The sequence below is a fragment of the Salmo salar genome, chromosome ssa01, assembly GCF_905237065.1.
Source record: "Salmo salar chromosome ssa01, Ssal_v3.1, whole genome shotgun sequence".
NCBI lineage: Eukaryota > Metazoa > Chordata > Actinopteri > Salmoniformes > Salmonidae > Salmo > Salmo salar.
In genome coordinates, this window is record NC_059442.1 from 17,115,523 (window position 1) to 17,135,522 (window position 20,000).

Sequence of the window (20,000 nt, forward strand, 5' to 3'; positions counted from 1 at the left end):
GATAGGGACGACGAGAGGGAGGGAGAGAGCGAGGCGACGAGAGTGAGGGAGAGAGAGAGGGACGGACAAGAGGGAGGGAGAGAGAGAGGGACGACGAGAGGGAGAGAGAGAGAGGGACTGGACGAGAGAGGGACTGGACGGACGAGAGAGGGACGACGGACGAGAGAGAGAGACGGATGAGAGAGAGAGAGAGAGAGGATGAAAGGACGAGAGAGAGAGAGAGGGATGGACGAGAGACAGAGGGACGAGAGAGAGAAAGGGAGGGATGGATGGACGAGAGAGAGAGATGGATGGACGAGAGAGAAGAGGGATGGACGAGAGAGACGAGAGAGACGAGAGAGAGAGAGAGAGAGAGAGAGAGAGAGAGAGAGGAGGGAGAGAGAGGGACGACGAGAGAGGGACGGACGGACGAGAGAGGGACGGACGGACGAGAGAGAGAGAGAGAGAGGGATGGACGGACAGACGAGAGAGAGAGGGAGAGGGATGGACGACGAGAGAGAGAGGGAGTGATGGACGTGACGAGAGAGAGAGGGATGGACGAGAGAGAGAGAGGACGAGAGAGAGAGAGGGAGGGACGGATGAGAGAGAGAGAGAGATGGATGGACGGACGAGAGAGAGAGAGGGATGGACGAGAGAGAGGGACGAGAGAGAAGGAGGGATGGATGGATGGACGAGAGAGAGAGAGAGAGAGAGAGAGAGAGAGAGGGACGAAGAGAGAGAGAGAGAGAGGGACGGACGAGAGAGAGGGAGAGAGAGAGGGACGGGCGAGAGGGAGAGAGAGGGACGGGCGAGAGGGAGAGAGAGAGGGACGGACGAGAGGGAGAGAGGGATGGACGAGAGAGAGGGACGAGAGAGAGAGAGGGAGGGATGGATGGACGAGAGAGAGAGGGATGGACGAGAGAGAGAGGGATGGACGAGAGAGAGAGAGAGAGAGAGAGAGAGAGAGAGAGACGAGAGGGAGGGAGCGAGAGAGGGACTGGAGAGAGAAAGGGATGGATGGACGAGAGAGAGAGGGATGGACGAGAGAGAGAGAGAGGAAGGGATGGATGGACGAGAGAGAGAGGGATGGACGAGAGAGAGAGAGAGAGAGAGAGAGAGAGAGCGGACGAGAGAGGGACGGAGAGAGAGAGAGAAGGATGGACGAACGAGAGAGAGAGAGAGAGGAGACGAGAGGGAGGGAGCGAGAGAGGACGGAGAGAGAAAGGGACGAGAGAGGGAGGGATGGATGGACGAGAGAGAGAGGGATGGACGAGAGAGAGAGAGAGGAAGGGATGGATGGACGAGAGAGAGGGATGGACGAGAGAGAGAGAGAGAGAGAGAGAGAGAGAGAGAGAGAGAGAGAGAGAGAGAGAGAGAGAGAGAGAGAGAGAGAGAGAGAGAGAGAGAGAGAGAGAGCGGACGAGAGAGGGACGGGAGAGAGAGAGAGAAGTGGACGGACAGACGAGAGAGAGAGGGAGAGGGATGGACGGACGAGAGAGAGAGGGAGTGATGGACGGACGAGAGAGAGAGAGATGGACGAGAGAGAGAGAGGGAGGGACGGATGAGAGAGAGAGAGAGAGAGAGAGATGGATGGACGACGAGAGAGAGAGAGGGATGGACGAGAGAGAGAGGGACGAGAGAGAGGGAGGGATGGATGGATGGACGAGAGAGAGAGAGAGAGAGAGAGAGAGAGAGAGAGAGAGAGAGAGACGTAGAGAGAGAGAGACGGACGAGAGAGAGAGAGAGAGAGAGAGAGAGACGGACGAGAGAGAGAGAGGGATGGACGAGAGAGAGAGAGAGAGAGAGGGAGAGAGAGAGGGACGGGCGAGAGGGAGAGAGAGAGGGACGAGCGAGAGGGAGAGAGAGAGGACGGACGAGAGGGAGAGAGAGAGGGACGGACGAGAGGGAGAGAGAGAGGGACGAGAGGGAGAGAGAGAGGGACGGACGACGAGAGAGGGACGACGACGAGAGAGGGACGACTGACGAGAGAGAGAGGGATGGACACAGACGAGAGAGAGAGAGGAGGACGGACAGACAAGAGAGAGAGGGAGAGGGATGGACGGACGAGAGAGAGAGGGAGTGATGGACGGCGAGAGAGAGAGGGATGGACGAGAGAGAGAGAGAGGACGAGAGAGAGAGAGAGAGGGACGGATGAGAGAGAGAGAGAGAGAGATGGATGGACTGGACGAGAGAGAGAGGGGATGGACGAGAGAGAGAGGGACGAGAGAGAAGGAGGGATGGATGGATGGACGAGAGAGAGAGAGAGAGAGAGAGAGAGAGAGACGGACGAGAGAGAGAGAGAGAGAGAGAGAGAGAGAGAGAGAGAGAGAGAGAGAGAGAGAGAGAGAGAGAGAGAGAGAGAGAGAGAGAGAGAGAGAGAGAGAGAGGGATGACGAGAGAGAGAGAGAGAGAGAGAGAGAGAGGGACGGACGAGAGAGAGAAGAGAGAGAGAGAGAGAGGACACGAGAGAGAGAGAGAGGGACTGACGAGAGAGAGAGAGGGACTGGACGAGAGGGAGAGAGAGAGGGACGGACGAGAGGGAGAGAGAGAGGGAGCGAGAGGGAGAGAGAGAGGGACGGACGAGAGGGAGAGAGAGAGGGACGGGACGAGAGGGAGAGAGAGAGAGGAACGGACGAGAGGGAGGAGAGAGAGAGGGACCGGACGAGAGAGAGAGAGAGAGGGACGGACGAGAGGGAGAGAGAGAAGGACGGACGAGATAGGGACGGACGAGAGGAGGGAGAGAGCGAGGACGACGAGAGGGAGAGAGAGAGGGACTGACGAGAGGGAGAGAGAGAGGGACGGACGAGAGGAGAGAGAGAGAGAGGGACGGACGAGAGGGAGGGAGGGAGAGAGAGGGACGGACGAGAGGGAGGGAGGGAGAGAGAGGGACGGACGAGAGGGAGGGAGGGAGAGAGGGACCGGACGAGAGAGGGACGGACGAGAGGGAGGGAGAGAGAGAGGACGACGAGAGAGAGAGAGGGACGGATTGGACGAGAGAGGGACGAGAGAGAGAGAGAGAGGGAGGCCGAGAGGGGCGAGAGAGAGAGAGAGGGAGGGCGAGAGGGAGAGAGAGGGACGAGAGGGAGGGAGAGAGAGAGGGACGGACGAGAGGGAGGGAGGGAGAGAGGGACGGACGAGATAGGGACGGACGAGATAGGGACGGACGAGAGGGAGGGAGAGAGCGAGGGACGGACGAGAGTGAGGGAGAGAGAGAGGGACGGACAAGAGGGAGGGAGAGAGAGAGGGACGGACGAGAGGGAGAGAGAGAGGGACGGACGAGAGAGGGACGGACGGACGAGAGAGGGACGGACGGACGAGAGAGAGAGACGGATGAGAGAGAGAGAGAGAGAGACGGATGAAAGGACGAGAGAGAGAGAGAGGGATGGACGAGAGACAGAGGGACGAGAGAGAGAAAGGGAGGGATGGATGGACGAGAGAGAGAGATGGATGGACGAGAGAGAAGAGGGATGGACGAGAGAGACGAGAGAGACGAGAGAGAGAGAGAGAGAGAGAGAGAGAGAGAGAGAGGGGGGGGAGAGAGAGGGACGGACGAGAGAGGGACGGACGGACGAGAGAGAGAGAGAGAGAGGGATGGACGGACAGACGAGAGAGAGAGGGAGAGGGATGGACGGACGAGAGAGAGAGGGAGTGATGGACGGACGAGAGAGAGAGGGATGGACGAGAGAGAGAGAGATGGACGAGAGAGAGAGAGGGAGGGACGGATGAGAGAGAGAGAGAGATGGATGGACTGGACGAGAGAGAGAGAGGGATGGACGAGAGAGAGGGACGAGAGAGAAGGAGGGATGGATGGATGGACGAGAGAGAGAGAGAGAGAGAGAGAGAGAGAGGGACGAAGAGAGAGAGAGAGAGAGAGGGACTGGACGAGAGAGAGGGAGAGAGAGAGGGACGGGGCGAGAGGGAGAGAGAGGGACGGGCGAGAGGGAGAGAGAGAGGGACGGACGAGAGGGAGAGAGGGATGGACGAGAGAGAGGGACGAGAGAGAGAGAGGGAGGGATGGATGGACGAGAGAGAGAGGGATGGACGAGAGAGAGAGAGAGAGAGAGAGAGAGAGAGAGAGAGAGAGCGAGAGGGAGGGAGCGAGAGAGGGACTGGAGAGAGAAAGGGATGGATGGACGAGAGAGAGAGGGATGGACGAGAGAGAGAGAGAGGAAGGGATGGATGGACGAGAGAGAGAGGGATGGACGAGAGAGAGAGAGAGAGAGATAGAGAGAGAGACGGACGAGAGAGGGACGGGAGAGAGAGAGAGAAGGATGGACGGACGAGAGAGAGAGAGAGAGTGAGACGAGAGGGAGGGAGCGAGAGAGGGACGGGAGAGAGAAAGGGACGAGAGAGGGAGGGATGGATGGACGAGAGAGAGAGGGATGGACGAGAGAGAGAGAGAGGAAGGGATGGATGGACGAGAGAGAGGGATGGACGAGAGAGAGAGAGAGAGAGAGAGAGAGAGAGAGAGAGAGAGAGAGAGAGAGAGAGAGAGAGAGAGAGAGAGAGAGAGAGAGAGAGAGAGAGAGAGAGAGACGGACGAGAGAGGGACGGGAGAGAGAGAGAGAAGGATGGACGGACAGACGAGAGAGAGAGGGAGAGGGATGGACGGACGAGAGAGAGAGGGAGTGATGGACGGACGAGAGAGAGAGAGATGGACGAGAGAGAGAGAGGGAGGGACGGATGAGAGAGAGAGAGAGAGAGAGAGAGATGGATGGACGGACGAGAGAGAGAGAGGGATGGACGAGAGAGAGAGGGACGAGAGAGAGGGAGGGATGGATGGATGGACGAGAGAGAGAGAGAGAGAGAGAGAGAGAGAGAGAGAGAGAGACGAGAGAGAGAGAGAGACGGACGAGAGAGAGAGAGAGAGAGAGAGACGGACGAGAGAGAGAGAGGGATGGACGAGAGAGAGAGAGAGAGAGAGAGAGAGAGAGAGGGACGGGCGAGAGGGAGAGAGAGAGGGACGGGCGAGAGGGAGAGAGAGAGGGACGGACGAGAGGGAGAGAGAGAGGGACGGACGAGAGGGAGAGAGAGAGGGACGAGAGGGAGAGAGAGAGGGACGGACGGACGAGAGAGGGACGGACGGACGAGAGAGGGACGGACGGACGAGAGAGAGAGGGATGGACGGACAGACGAGAGAGAGAGGGATGGACGGACAGACAAGAGAGAGAGGGAGAGGGATGGACGGACGAGAGAGAGAGGGTGGACGAGAGAGAGAGAGATGGACGAGAGAGAGAGAGAGGGAGGGACGGATGAGAGAGAGAGAGAGAGAGATGGATGGACGGACGAGAGAGAGAGAGGGATGGACGAGAGAGAGAGGGACGAGAGAGAGAGGGATGGATGGATGGACGAGAGAGAGAGAGAGAGAGAGAGAGAGACGGACGAGAGAGAGAGAGAGAGAGAGAGAGAGAGAGAGAGAGAGAGAGAGAGAGAGAGAGAGAGGGACGGACGAGAGAGAGAGAGAGAGAGAGAGAGAGAGAGGGACGGACGAGAGAGAGATAGAGAGAGAGAGAGAGAGGGACGGACGAGAGAGAGAGAGAGGGACGGACGAGAGGGAGAGAGAGAGGGACGGGCGAGAGGGAGAGAGAGAGGGACGCGAGAGGGAGAGAGAGAGGGACGACGAGAGGGAGAGAGAGAGGGACGGACGAGAGGGAGAGAGAGAGAGGAACGGACGAGAGGGAGGGAGAGAGAGAGGGACGGACGAGAGAGAGAGAGAGAGGGACGGACGAGAGGGAGAGAGAGAAGGACGGACGAGATAGGGACGGACGAGAGGGAGGGAGAGAGCGAGGGACGGACGAGAGGGAGAGAGAGAGGGGACGGACGAGAGGGAGAGAGAGAGGGGACGGACGAGAGGGAGAGAGAGAGAGAGGGACTGGACGAGAGGGAGGGAGGGAGAGAGAGGGACGGACGAGAGGGAGGGAGGGAGAGAGAGGGACGGACGAGAGGGAGGGAGGGAGAGAGAGGGACCGGACGAGATAGGGACGGACGAGAGGGAGGGAGAGAGCGAGGGACCTGACGAGAGAGAGAGAGGGACGGACGGACGAGAGAGGGACGGACGAGAGGGAGAGAGAGAGGGACGGACGAGAGGGAGGGAGGGAGAGAGAGAGGGACGGACGAGAGGGAGGGAGAGAGAGAGGGACGGACGAGAGGGAGAGAGAGAGGGACGGACGAGAGGGAGAGAGAGAGGTACGGACGAGAGGGAGAGAGAGAGGGACGGACGAGAGGGAGAGAGAGAGGGACGGACAGACGAGAGAGGGACGGACGGACGGACGAGAGAGGGACGGACGGACGAGAGAGGGATGGACGGACGAGAGAGAGAGAGAGAGAGAGGGATGGACGGACAGACGAGAGAGCGAGGGTGAGGGATGGACGGACGAGAGAGAGAGGGAGTGATGGACGGACGAGAGAGAGAGGGATGGACGAGAGAGAGAGGGATGGACGAGAGAGAGAGAGATGGACGAGAGAGAGAGAGAGAGAGAGAGAGAGGGAGGGACGGATGAGAGAGAGAGAGAGAGAGAGATGGATGGACGGACGAGAGAGAGAGAGAGAGAGAGAGAGAGAGAGAGAGAGAGAGATGGACGAGAGAGAGAGGGACGAGAGAGAGGGAGGGATGGATGGACGAGAGAGAGAGGGATGGACGAGAGAGAGGGATGGACGAGAGAGAGAGAGAGTCCTGGGACTCTACAGAGCCCCAGGACAGAAACACAATTAGACCCAACCAAAGCATGAGGAAAATATAATTGCTTGACACAAAGAGTACAAATCCAATTTTGATAAACTTTTGTATCTACTGGGTGAAATACCACAGTGTGCCATCACAGCAGTAAGATTATTGACCTGTTGCCATAAGAAAAGGGCAACCAGTGAAGAACAAGCACCATAATAAATACAACCCATATTTATGTTTATTTATTTTCCCTTTTGTACTTTAACTATTTGCACACCATTACAACACTGTATGTGGATTTATGACATTTTAAATGTCTTTATTCATTTGGAATGTTTGTGAGTAATGTTTACTGTTAATTTTGTATTGTTTATCTAGGGAGGGAGGGAGGGAGAGAGAGGGAGAGAGAGAGAGAGGAGGGAGGGAGAGAGAGAGAGAGGGAGGGAGAGAGGGAGAGAGAGAGGGAGGGAGAGAGGGAGAGAGGGAGGGAGGGAGAGAGAGAGAGGGAGGGAGGGAGAGAGAGAGGGAGGGAGGGAGAGAGAGAGGAGAGAGAGAGGGAGGGAGGGAGAGGGGGAGAGAGAGAGAGAGGGAGGGAGGGAGGGAGGGATGTCTGTGTGTTGGAATTTCCAGTAATTGCCTAGTTAATTGTGCACCACCCACTGTGGAGTAGCTTCTGTTGTTCTCTCGTGTTCCATTATAAACAGTATAGGTCTTACTATGCTGTGAGCAGTTTTATACAGATATTTATCAGTAAGGTGAGCAGGAATCATGCTAGAAATCATTTGGTTTCTCAGCTCAGAACCAGATTGTGTGTGGGTGTGTGTGGAATAGAGATAGATGGAGGAGAAGAGGGAGAGAGAGAAGGGTATAAAGAGAAAAGTGAGGGTAGAAAGAGGGGTGTATAGAGGGAATTGAGGTTAGAGACAGAGAGAGGTAGAGGGAGGGAATTTGGGTAGAGACAGAGGGGTAGAGGGAGAGAAGTGAGGATATAAATAGAGTAAAAAGAGAATGGAGGGTAGAGAGGGAAGGGACGAGAGAGGGACGGAGGATACAGAGAGAGAGAGGATGGATGATGGAGAGAAATGTACAGGAGAGAGGGAATGGAGGATACACAGAGAGAGAGAGGATGGATGATGGAGAGAAATGTACAGTAGAGAGGGAATGGAGGATACAGAGAGAGAGAGGATGGATGATGAAGAGAAATGTACAGTAGAGAGGGAATGGAGGATACACAGAGAGAGAGAGGATGGATGATGAAGAGAAATGTACAGTAGAGAGGGAATGGAGGATACAGAGAGAGAGAGGATGGATGATGGAGAGAAATGTACAGTAGAGAGGGAATGGAGGATACAGAGAGAGAGAGGATGGATGATGGAGGGAAATGTACAGTAGAGAGGGAATGGAGGATACAGAGAGCGATAGATATGTTAGAAGTGACCAGGGCCTATTTTAGCATGTACATCTTGGTGGAGCAAGCAAACAGAATAGTAAATGGTCTCTGCCACACCTGCCCTGAATGACGGGTCGCCACTTTAAGTGACTTCAGTGTCTGAGGAGTTGCGTCAGGGGAATTGATCACTGCAGCGAGAGACAAGTGCTCCCACTCAAATAGACTACTAATGGACCCTCTCCTAATCCCTCTCTCTCAACCTCTCCTCCTCCATTTCTCTCTCACCCCCCATGTTTAAGCTGAACAAATAGCCTATTACCATTTCTCTACCTTTTACTACAGTCCTGCTTTACTGAAGACTTGGTTGCATCTTAAAGTGGGACAGACAGTGTTTTAACTACTTTGCAGATATGAAACAAACAGACAATCATAATATCACTCCCAAATATCACATTCTGAGTTTATGCTACGAAACCAACTTGATAAGAGATTTTAAAAATAGGTTTGGCTCAAAATGTTATTACGTAGAGTCGGAAATTGTTGGCAGAATAGATTGATGCTGTCAATGCATGACAAAAGTACAGCGGCACTCAACACAATCAAACTAGCAAAGCCAATGATCACAAGTCATAACGTGGTTAGTAGCTAGCTAGTTGCTGGGATGAGATGTCATGTCATACAAGCTTGGACGAGTGGGTGAGCGGCAGACTTTTTCCCCATACAACTTTTTAGCTACAAATTGCATGTGTCGTTTGGTTAGCTAGAAATAAATGATACTCAACTTAGCTGGCTAGCTATGCTGAACTTCAACGACTTTTATCCACAGTTAGCGCATATCTCTTAGTTGTCAATCAAATGTATTGGGCATCGATTAAATGGGCAGACAAGTAAGCTGGTAAATCCCATTAAATTGTCTCAAATATAGGTTATGCCTTGGACAGAAGCAGGCAGGCTGCAGCAGCCAGGGCGACTAGGCTACTTTTCCCCATCGTATCAGTGAAATTTTTACGGCCAACTGCCACACGCTGAAAAAGTTTGAGAGGGTTTATCCCTCAATAGATTTTATCATATTCATTGTTGTTGATGTGCATACAGTAGGCGACTGAGGGAGAGACAGAGAGCTTCCTTTTGTGTTGTTTGATCAATATAACAAAGTAAGATGACTCCCGTGGTATTTACATATTTAAAGCTATTTAGGGTCATTTTGTGGTTTTTGTGACTGCTTTCTAATGATCTAAAGTTGTGCTGTTGATGCTGCCTGTAGTGTAAACACACAGTCCAGTTCAAAGGGAATGGCACACACAGCCCGTTTGACAATGGCCTATTCTGCATATACATATGTAGGATCTTAATTTGATCACTCTTTTGTTGCTGAGAATTTTCCTGCATAGCAGGAACTGCATTGAACGAGGGGTTAATACGGTAATCTGGGGGAAGCTGTAACCTGTAGCATACCTCGTTCAGTCTCCTCAGGACTTTGAATGGCCCCACAAACCGCGACCCAGCTTCTGGCAGGGCAGGCGGAGGGGCAGGTTTTGCACCGGGGTCTCACTGCGGTGGCGGTCGGCTCGCCTTCTGCCGCCTCACAGCCCGTTGCAGGTGCACATGAGCGGCGTCCCAGGTCTCCTCCGAGCGCTTAACTTCTATGGGCTAGACCCTAGTCAACAGCCAGTGGAATCGTGTGGCGCGAAATACAAATACCTCAAAAATGCTATAACTTCAATTTCTCAAACATATGACTATTTTACACCATTTTAAAGACAAGACTCTCGTTAATCTAACCACGTTGTCCGATTTCTAAAAAGGCTTTACAGCGAACGCAAAACATTAGATCATGTCAGGAGAGTACCCTGTCCAAAATAATCACACAGCCATTTTCAAGCAAGCATATATGTCACAAAAACCAAAACCACAGCTAAATGCAGCACTAACCTTTGATGATCTTCTAGGACATTATGTTATACAATACATGCATGTTTTGTTCAATCAAGTTCATATTTATATCAAAAACCAGCTTTTTACATTAGCATGTGATGTTCAGAACTAGCAAACTTCCGGTGAATTTACTAAATTACTCACGATAAACGTTCACAAAATACATAACAATTATTTTAAGAATTATAGATACAGAACTCCTTTATGCAATCGTGGTGTCAGATTTTAAAATAGCTTTTCGGCGAAAGCACATTTTGCAATATTCTGAGTAGATAGCTCGGCCATCACAGGCTAGCTAATTTGACACCCACCAAGTTTGGGACAACCTAAACTCAGAATTACTATTAGAAAAATTGGATTACATTTGCTGTTCTTCGTCTGAATGCACTCCCAGGACTTCTACTATAACAACAAATGTTGTTTTGGTTCCAAATAATCCATAGTTATATTCAAATAGCTCCGTTTTGTTCGTGCGTTCAGGTCACTATCCGAAGGGTGATGCGCGAGCGCATTTCGTGACAAAAAAATTCAAAATATTCCATTACCGTACTTCGAAGCATGTCAAACGCTGTTTAAAATCAGTATTTATGCTATTTTTCTTGTAAAATAGCGATAATATTCCAACCGGGCGACGTTGTATTCATTCAAAGGCTGAAAGAAAAAAATTGAGAATTCTCATGAACGCGCATCTCCAGTGTCACTGTCCCCAGCCTGACCACTCACAAAATCTCCTGCTGTTCTTCGCCCAGAGACAGGAGACATGTCATTCCACTTTCTGGCGCCTTCTGAGAGCCAATGGAAGCCTTAGAAAATGTCACGTTACAGCAGAGATGCTGTATTTTCGATAGAGATGCAACAGAAGGACAACAAATTGTCAGACAGGGCACTTCCTGTATGGAATCTTCTCAGGTTTTGGCCTGCCATATGAGTTCTGTTATACTCACAGACACCATTCAAACAGTTTTAGAAACTTTAGAGTGTTTTCTATCCAAATCTACTAATGCATATTCTCGTTTCTGGGCAAGAGTAGTAAGCAGTTTAAATCGGGTACGTTTTTTATCCGGCCGTGCAAATACTGCCCCCTAGCCCCAACAGGTTAAACCATTCGTCCACCGCAGGAGCCTCGATCTGGCTCTGATGCCAAGGTGCCAGAACCGGCTGATACCCCAGTACGCACTGGAAGGGGGAGAGGTTAGTGGAGGAGTGGCGGAGTGAGTTTTGGGCCATCTCTGCCCAGGGGATGAACGCCGCCCACTCCCCCGGCCGGTCCTGGCAATAGGACCGCAGAAACCTACCCACATCCTGGTTTACTCTCTCCACCTGCCCGTTACTCTCGGGGTGAAAACCTGAGGTGAGGCTGACCGAGACCCCCAGACGTTCCATGAACTCCCTCCATACCCTGGACGTGAACTGGGGAACCCGATCAGAGACTTATGTCCTCAGGCACCCTGTAGTGCCGGAAGACGTGAGTGAACAGGGCCTCTGCAGTCTGTAGGGCCGACAGGTGCAACCACGGCCGTTGTGGATCGGGTAGGGGTTGTAACTTCCCTCTGGGCAGGTGCCTGGGAGCCTTGCACTGGGCGCACACCGAGCAGGAAGAAACATAAACCCTCACGTCCTTGGCCAAGGTGGACCACCAGTACTTCCCACTAAGACAGCGCACCGTCCGACCGATGCCAGGATGACCAGAGGAGGGTGACGTGTGGGCCCAATAGATCAACCGGTCGCGGACAGCAGACGGAACGTACAGATGCCCAGCTGGACACTGGAGAGGAGTGGGCTCTGTACGTAACGCCCGCTCGATGTCCGCGTCCAGCTCCCACACTACTGGTGGCACCAGGCAAGAGTATGGAAGTGTGATCCATGGATCGCTCCTCTGTGATACATCCGGGACAGTGCATCTGCCTTAGCTTTCTGGGAACCTGGTCGGTGGGACAGGGTAAACACAAAATGGGTAAAAAACATGGCCCACCTTGCCTGGCGAGGGTTCAGTCTCCTCACCGCCCGGATGTACTCCAGATTGCGGTGGTCAGTCCAAATGAGAAAAGGGTGTCTCGCCCCCTCAAGCCAATGTCTCCACGCCTTCAGAGCCTTGATGACAGCCAACAGCTCCCGGTCCCCCACATCATAGTTTTGCTCCGCCGGGCTGAGCTTCTTCGAAAAGAAGGCACAGGGGCAAGCTTCGGTGGCGTACCCGAGCGTTGAGAGAGCACGGCTCTCCTATCCCAGCCTCGGACGCGTCCACCTCCACTATGAACGCCAAAGAGGGATCCGGATGAGCCAGCACGGGAGCCGAGGTAAACAGAGCCCTCAGGTGACCAAAAGCCCTGTCTGCCTCAGCCAACCACTGCAAACGCTCCGGGTCCCCCTTCAGCAGTGAGGTAATGGGAGCCGCAACCTGACCAAAGCCCCGGATAAACCTCCGGTAGTAGTTGGCAAACCCTAGGAACCGCTGCACTTCCTTTACCGTGGTGGGAGTCGGCCAATTACGTACGGCTGAAATGCAGTCACTCTCCATTTCCACCCCTGACGTGGGAAAGCGGTACCCTAGGAAGGAGATGGACTGTTGGAAGAACAGACATTTCTCAGCCTTGACGTACAGGTCATGCTCCAACAGTCGACCAAGCACCTCACGCACCAGGGACACATGCTCGGCGCGTGTAGCGGAGTATATCAGAATGTCATCAATATACACCACTACACCCTGCCCGTGTAGGTCCTGGAAAATCTCGTTAACAAAGGCCTGGAAGACTGACGGAGAATTCATCAACCCGTACGGCATGACGAGGTACTCATAGTACCCTGAGGTGGTACTAAATGCTGTCTTCCACTCATCCCCCTCCCGGATACGCACCAGGTACGCACCAAGCGCTCCCGAGATCCAATTTTGTGACGAAGCGCGCCCCATGCGTTGACTCGATCACACTGGTGATGAGAGGCAGCGGGTAGCTGTACCTCACCGTGATCTGATTGAGACCCTGATAGTCAATACACGGGCGCAGACCTCCATCCTTCTTCTTCACAAAAAATAAACTTGAGGAGGCAGGTGAAGTGGAGGTCCGAATGTATCCCTGCCCCAGGGATTCGGAGACATATGTTTCCATAGCCGCCGTCTCCTCCTGTGACAGAGGATACACGTGACTCCTGGGAAGTGCTGCGTCTACCAGGAGATTTATCGCACAATCCCCCCCGTCGATGGGGTAGTAATTGAATCGCCTTCTTCTTACAGAAGGCGAGAGCCAAATCGGCATATTCTAAGGGGATGCGTATGGTGGAGACCTGGTCTGGACTTTCCACCGTAGTCGCACCGATGGAAACCCCTACACACCTCCCTGAGCACTTTCGTGACCACCCCTTGAGAGCCCTCTGTTGCCACAAAATGGTGGGGTCATGACAGGCCAACCAGGGTAGGCCCAGCACCACGGGAAACGCAGGAGAATCAATAAGATAGAGACTAATTCTTTCCTTGTGACCCTCCTGCGTAACCATGTCTAGTGGAGCGGTGGCCTCCCTAATCAGCCCTGACCCAAATGGTTGACTATCTAGGGCTCTGGGTGAGCCTGGTGCCGACTCACCTGGGGTGACACGATAGTGCCCTGCCTGCTGCCTGGACTCCCTGAGGAACCCCCCCAGCACCGACCAACAGTGTGCACTCTGCGGCCACAGATGGTGCAGGGAATGGCCCCTCCTCCGGTCGCCCTAAGCACAGCACCTTCCAGCTCCATGGGCGTCTGAGCGGAGGTGCTGGGGGATGGAACTGACAGGCCCCGATCCGGACGCCCGCGGGTAGCCAGCAGGTTGTCCAGCCGCATGGACAGGTCCACCAGCTGGTCCAACGTGAGGGTGGTGTCTCGGCAGGCCAACACCCGACGGACGTCCTCGCACAGACTGCACCGGTATTGATCAATCAGGGCCCTGTCGTTCCATCCCGCACTAGCGGCCAGGGTCCAGAATTCCAAAGCGAAATCCTGCGCGCTCCTTGTCCCCTGCCTCAGGTGGAACAGAGGTTCACCCGCCGCTCGACCCTCAGGCGGGTGGTCGAAAACGGCCTGAAAGCGGCGGGTGAACTCTGTGTAATAGTCCTGGAGTGGGCCAACGCCGTATGGAGTGAAGGAGACGCGGCGTTGGCCCACTCCAGGGCTTTGCCTGAGAGGCAGGAGACAAGGGCGGACACACTCTCACGTCCCGATGGAGCCGGGTGGATGGTCGCCAGGTAGAGCTCCAGCTGGAGTAGGAACCCCTGGCATCCGGCAGCCGTCCCATCATACTCCCTCGGGAGCGACAGCCGAATCCCGCTGGAACCGGGTGAAGGAGGGGTGGACAGTGGGGCCTGCTGTAGTGTAGCTGGTGGATGTGTTGGAAGACCTCCTTCTCTCTCCCATCTATCCATCGTCTGCAGCACGCGATCCATGGCGCTGCCCAGACGTTACAACTAGGTCGCGTGCTGCTGGACGTGCTCCTCGACCGCCAAAGGGGGGCCGTCTGCTCCTGCTGACTCAATTTCTGTAATGGTATGCGTGAAGGGCTGTAGGAAATCAGGCGCAGGAGAGCAGATAGTTGGTAGCAAAACACAGCCTTTTATTTGGCGACCCAGAAGCACACGGAACAAACTAACACGAAATACAAATAAGGGTTTAACATAACCCAGCGTAACCAGCCTAACGTGCGTATACATGAACAGATAAACAATCACTCACAAACAAACATGGGGGAACAGAGGGTTAAATAATGAACAAGTAATTGGGGAATTGAAACCAGGTGTGTAAGACAAGGACAAAACAAATGGAAAATGAAAAGTGGATCGGCGATGGCTAGAAGGCCGGTGATGTCAACCACCCAAACAAGAAGAGGGACCGACTTCGGCAGAAGTCGTGACAGATATATTGAAGCAACATCTCAAGACATCAGTCAGGAAGTTAAAGCTTGGTCGCAAATGGGTCTTCCAAATGGACAATGACCCCAACCATACTTCCAAAGTTGTGGCAAATTGGCTTAAGGACAACAAACTCAAGGTATTGGAGTGGCCATCACAAAGCCCTGACCTCAATCCTATAGAACATTTGTGGGTGTAACCGATGTGAAATGGCTAGTAGTTAGTGTTGGTGCGCGCTAATAGCGTTTCAATCGGTGACGTCACTCGCTCTGAGACTTGAAGTAGGGTTTCCCCTTGCGTTGCAAGGGCCGCGGCTTTTGTGGCGCGATGGGTAACGATGCTTCGGTGGGTGTCAGTTGTTGATGTGTGCAAGGGTCCCTGGTTCGAGCCCGGGTTGGGGCGAAGAGAGGGACGGAACCTACACTGTTACATGGGCAGAACTGAAAAAGCGTGTGCGAGCAAGGAGGCCTACTAACCTGACTCAGTTACACCAGCTCTGTCAGGAGGAATGGGCCAAAATTCACCCAACTTATTGTGGGAAGCTTGTGGAAGGCTACCCGAAATGTTTGGCCCAAGTTAAACAATTGAAAGACAATGCAGCCAAATACTAATTGAGTGTGTTAACTTCTGACCCACTGGGAATGTGCTGAAATAAATCATTCTCTCTACTATTATTCTGAAATTTCACATTCTTAAAATAAAGTGGTGATCCTAACTGACCTAAGACAGGGAATTTTTACTATGATTAAATGTCAGGAATTGTGAAATCTGTATTTGTCTAAGGTGTATGTAAACTTCCGACTTCAACTATATGTATATATGTGTATATAATATATGTATGTATATATGCGTGTGTGTGTATTAATATATACATATATACATATATATATACAGTGAGGGGAAAAAAGTATTTGATCCTCTGCTGATTTTGTACGTTTGCCCACTGACAAAGAAATGATCAGTCTATAATTTTAATGGTAGGTTTATTTGAACAGTGAGAGACACAATAACAACAAAAATATCCAGAAAAACGCAGGAGTTGGCGGATGCTTTAGTCCAGGTCTGGGAGGAGATCCCTCAGGAGACCATCCGCCACCTCATCAGGAGCATGCCCAGGCGTTGTAGGGAAGTCATACAGGCACGTGGACGCCACACACACTACTGAGCCTCATTTTGACTTGTTTTAAGGACATTACATCAACGTTGGATCAGCCTGTAGTGTGGTTTTCCACTTTAATTTTGAGTGTGACTCCAAATCCAGACCTCCATGGGTTGATAAATTGGATTTCCATTGATTATTTTTGTGTGATTTTGTTGTCAGCATATTCAACTCTGTAAAGAAAAAAGTATTTAATAACATTATTTCATTCATTCAGATCTAGGATGTGTTATTTTAGTGTTCCCTTTATTTTTTTGAGCAGTGTGTATATATATATATATATATACACTGTGTATGTATGTATGTATGTATGTATGTATGTACATATGTGTGTGTGTGTGTGTATATATATATATATATATATATATATATATATATATATATATATATATATATATATATATATATATATGTGTGTATGTATGTTTGTGTGTGTGTGTGTATGTACGTATACGTGTATATGTTAATATATGTATATGTTATGTAACTGTGTATAAAAAGTACCATGTATGTAAAATGTATATGTAACAAAAACCTGCACAAACAAAGTTTATTTTGTCCTGTAAGGAGTGGTGGATGGGCTAAGGAAGAATACAACATGAGAGAAAGATCAGTCATATCACCATCAAGAGACATTTAACATCAACTCATTGGCTCTTAGCTCCCCTTCTGTTTGTTGCTGATTAACAAATACACTGTATTTCTTGCACTCACTCACTCACTCACTCACTCACTCACTCACTCACTCACTCACTCACTCACTCACTCACTCACTCACTCACTCACTCACTCACTCACTCACTCACTCACTCACTCACATACATGCACAGACAGACACACACAAATATATAGTGTACACACACTATCCCCCAGTATCTTAGCCTAGCCCTAGTTGACATACACGGAGTATACAAAACATTAAGAACACCTGCTCTTTCCATGACATAGACTGACAATTGAGACATGGATTGTGTATGTGTGCCATTCAGAGGGTGAATGGGCAAGCAAGACAAAATATTTAAGTGTCTTTGAACAGGGTATGGTTTGTGACAAGAACTGCAACGCTGCTGGTTTTTCAAGCGAAACAGTTTCCTGTGTGTATTAAGAATGGTTCACCAACCAAAGGACATCCAGCCAACTTGACACAACTGTGGGAAGAATTCACACCCGTTGATTTTTTTCCATATTTTGGTGGTACTGCCTGAATTCAAAATGGCTAAACAAACATTTTTAAATCTCACCCATCTACACACAATACCCGATAATGACAAAGTGAAAACATGTTTTTAGAAATGTTTGCCCATTTTTTTTCAATGAAATACTGACTGTGCTCAGCTCTATTCCATTTGTTTTTATCCCCAAAAACTCGGTAGTCAGTGCCGATGACAAGCATACCCACACCATGAACATTTCAAGGCTCAGTGATGTGTTGTTTTGGATTTGCCTCAAACATAACACTTTGTATTCAGGACATAAAGTGAATTTCTTTGCCACATTTTTTGCAGTTTTACTGTAGTCACTTATTGCAAACAGGATGCATGTTTTGTAATATTTGTATTCTGTACAGGCTTCCTTCTCTTCACTCTGTCATTTAGGTTAGTATTGTGGAGTAACTACAATGTTGTTGATCCATCCTCAGTTTTCTCCTATCACAGCCATTAAACTCTGTAACTGTTTTAAAGTCACCATTGGCCTCATGGTGAAATCCCTGAGCGGTTTCCTTCCTGAGTTACGATGTACACCTGTATCTTTATAGTGACTGGGTGTATTGATACACCATTCAAAGTGTAATTAACTTCACCATGCTCAAAGGGAAATTCAATGTCTGCTTATTTTTTTTTTTTGACCCCTGTACCAATAGGTGCCCTTCTTTGTAAGGCATTAGAAAACCTCCCTGGTCTTTGTGGTTGAAACTGTGTTTGAAATGTTCTGCTCGACTGAGGGACCTTGCAGATAATTATATGTGTGGTGTACAGAGATGAGGTAGTCATTAAAACATCAAGTTAAACACCATTATTGCACACAGAGTGAGTCCATGCAATTTATTATGTGACTTGTTAAGCACATTTTTACTCCTGAACTTATTTAGGCTTGCCATAACAAAAGGGTTGAATACTTAGAGACATTTCAGCTTTATATTTTTAATTCATTTGTAAAAATGTCTAAAAACATAATTCCACTTTGACATTATGGAGTATTGTGTGTTGGCCAGTGACACACAATCTCAATTTAATACATTTTAAATTCGGTCTGTAACACAACAAAATGTGGATAAAGTCAAGTGTTGTGAATTCTTTCTGAAGGCACTGTATATGTCCTGAAGTGTTGTGTAGTCAGGAGTTGTGTGCTTACCCACAGAGACAGGAAGACAGCATTTTAGCTAAACCTAACCCCTTTCCTAACCGTAACTTAATTCTCCTAACCTGCTGCGTAAGTTCTCCTAACCTGCTATGAAACGTCAATTCTGGCCATTTCTGACATATGCTGTATCCCATCTAGTCAAAACCCTATATGAGTTAGACCTCAGGAAGAGCGCACCGCTGAAATCCTTCCCCCGAGGCACTTACTGATGTGATGGGCCTTTTTATTGGGGTCAGGATAGGGCGCTGGATGCTCTGGAGTGTGTGTGTGTGTGTGTTATATAGCAAAGGGTCTTTGAATTTAATATGATGTCTTTGACCTGAAAATGCACTCACCAGGGTTAGACTTCTACTCTCGTCATAGTAGACAGGCAGTAGGTACACACACACACACACCCTTCTCTTATCTCTCTGGAAGACATTCCTTCCTGTTGTTCCCTGGTCATGTTGATGGCATAGTGATGCAACCAGAGGAAGGACTCTGTTGTTGTGTTTATCATCATCAGTACTGGCTATACTTTCACATCCCAGTGGTAGCATGGTGCCGGCCCAACACCATAGTTATACATTTGATTCTCACAGCAGCCACATGGAGTGCATTTATAATGAATAGCCTGTTATATATTTATTGAATATGAGCTTTAATATTTACTGTAAACAGTATATTACATCATTTTCACTTTGAATGAAAACGTTCATTTCCATTAGACAGATGGGACAGAAATAAGCTCTACAGTCTCCCTAGAAGCACTGTTACAGAGAATATCCTGTAATGTGTGTTTTAATGAGCTGGGGAGTGGCATTTTACTGCTGCTGGGACCAATTTACTGCAGGCTTCACAAGGAAGCTATCTTACCTTTACTACTCATCTACAGAGGAGAGGGGTGATCCATCATACACACACTCACAGACATACACACATATGCACGCAAACACATGGTTTTTACTTTCACCCCATTGGTTATTCACTTGACATGTTTTTTTTTAGCATGCAGCAGCCTGCTGAGTAGCGTTCATGGTGAGTGTGTTGTGTTTGTGTTCTCCTCGGCTGATCAATCCTGTTACGCAACTCAACGCATTCCAGACTCATGCTTTCATGTCCTCAAGGCTCAAATCTCCTCTATTTACAAGTTCTCTGCTGTTTACTCAGTTTGCTTTCATTTCTGCTCACGTCTCTCCCTTCTTTTTTAATCGGCTGTAATTCCCGGCTGTAATTCGGGCTTTTGGAAACGTTCGGGAGCTTCCTTTCTAAAAGACAAAGTGTTTGGGAGCATTTGGGAAATCTGTCTCGACTTAATCCCAGAGCAACAATTGGCGGCAGTTTACAGCGGAATCTCTCTTCTAACGGTTACTCATGTTTACAGCGGAATCTCTCTTCTAACGGTTACTCATGTTTACAGCGGAATCTCTCTTCTAACGGTTACTCATGTTTACAGCGGAATCTCTCTTCTAACGGTTACTCATGTTTACAGCGGAATCTCTCTTCTAACGGTTACTCATGTTTACAGCGGAATCTCTCTTCTAACGGTTACTCATGTTTACAGCGGAATCTCTCTTCTAACGGTTACTCATGTTTACAGCGGAATCTCTCTTCTAACGGTTACTCATGTTTGGTCTCTGAGGTGGTGGGAACAACA

At 50.2% G+C, this 20,000-nt stretch overlaps 1 protein-coding gene across 2 annotated transcripts in view; it reads left to right on the plus strand.

Moving 5' to 3' along the window:
* Positions 1-20,000, plus strand: part of LOC106569018 (kinesin-like protein KIF26B) — a 204,937-nt gene that overhangs the window by 137,294 nt on the left and 47,643 nt on the right. The gene's annotated exons all lie outside the window — the stretch shown is intronic.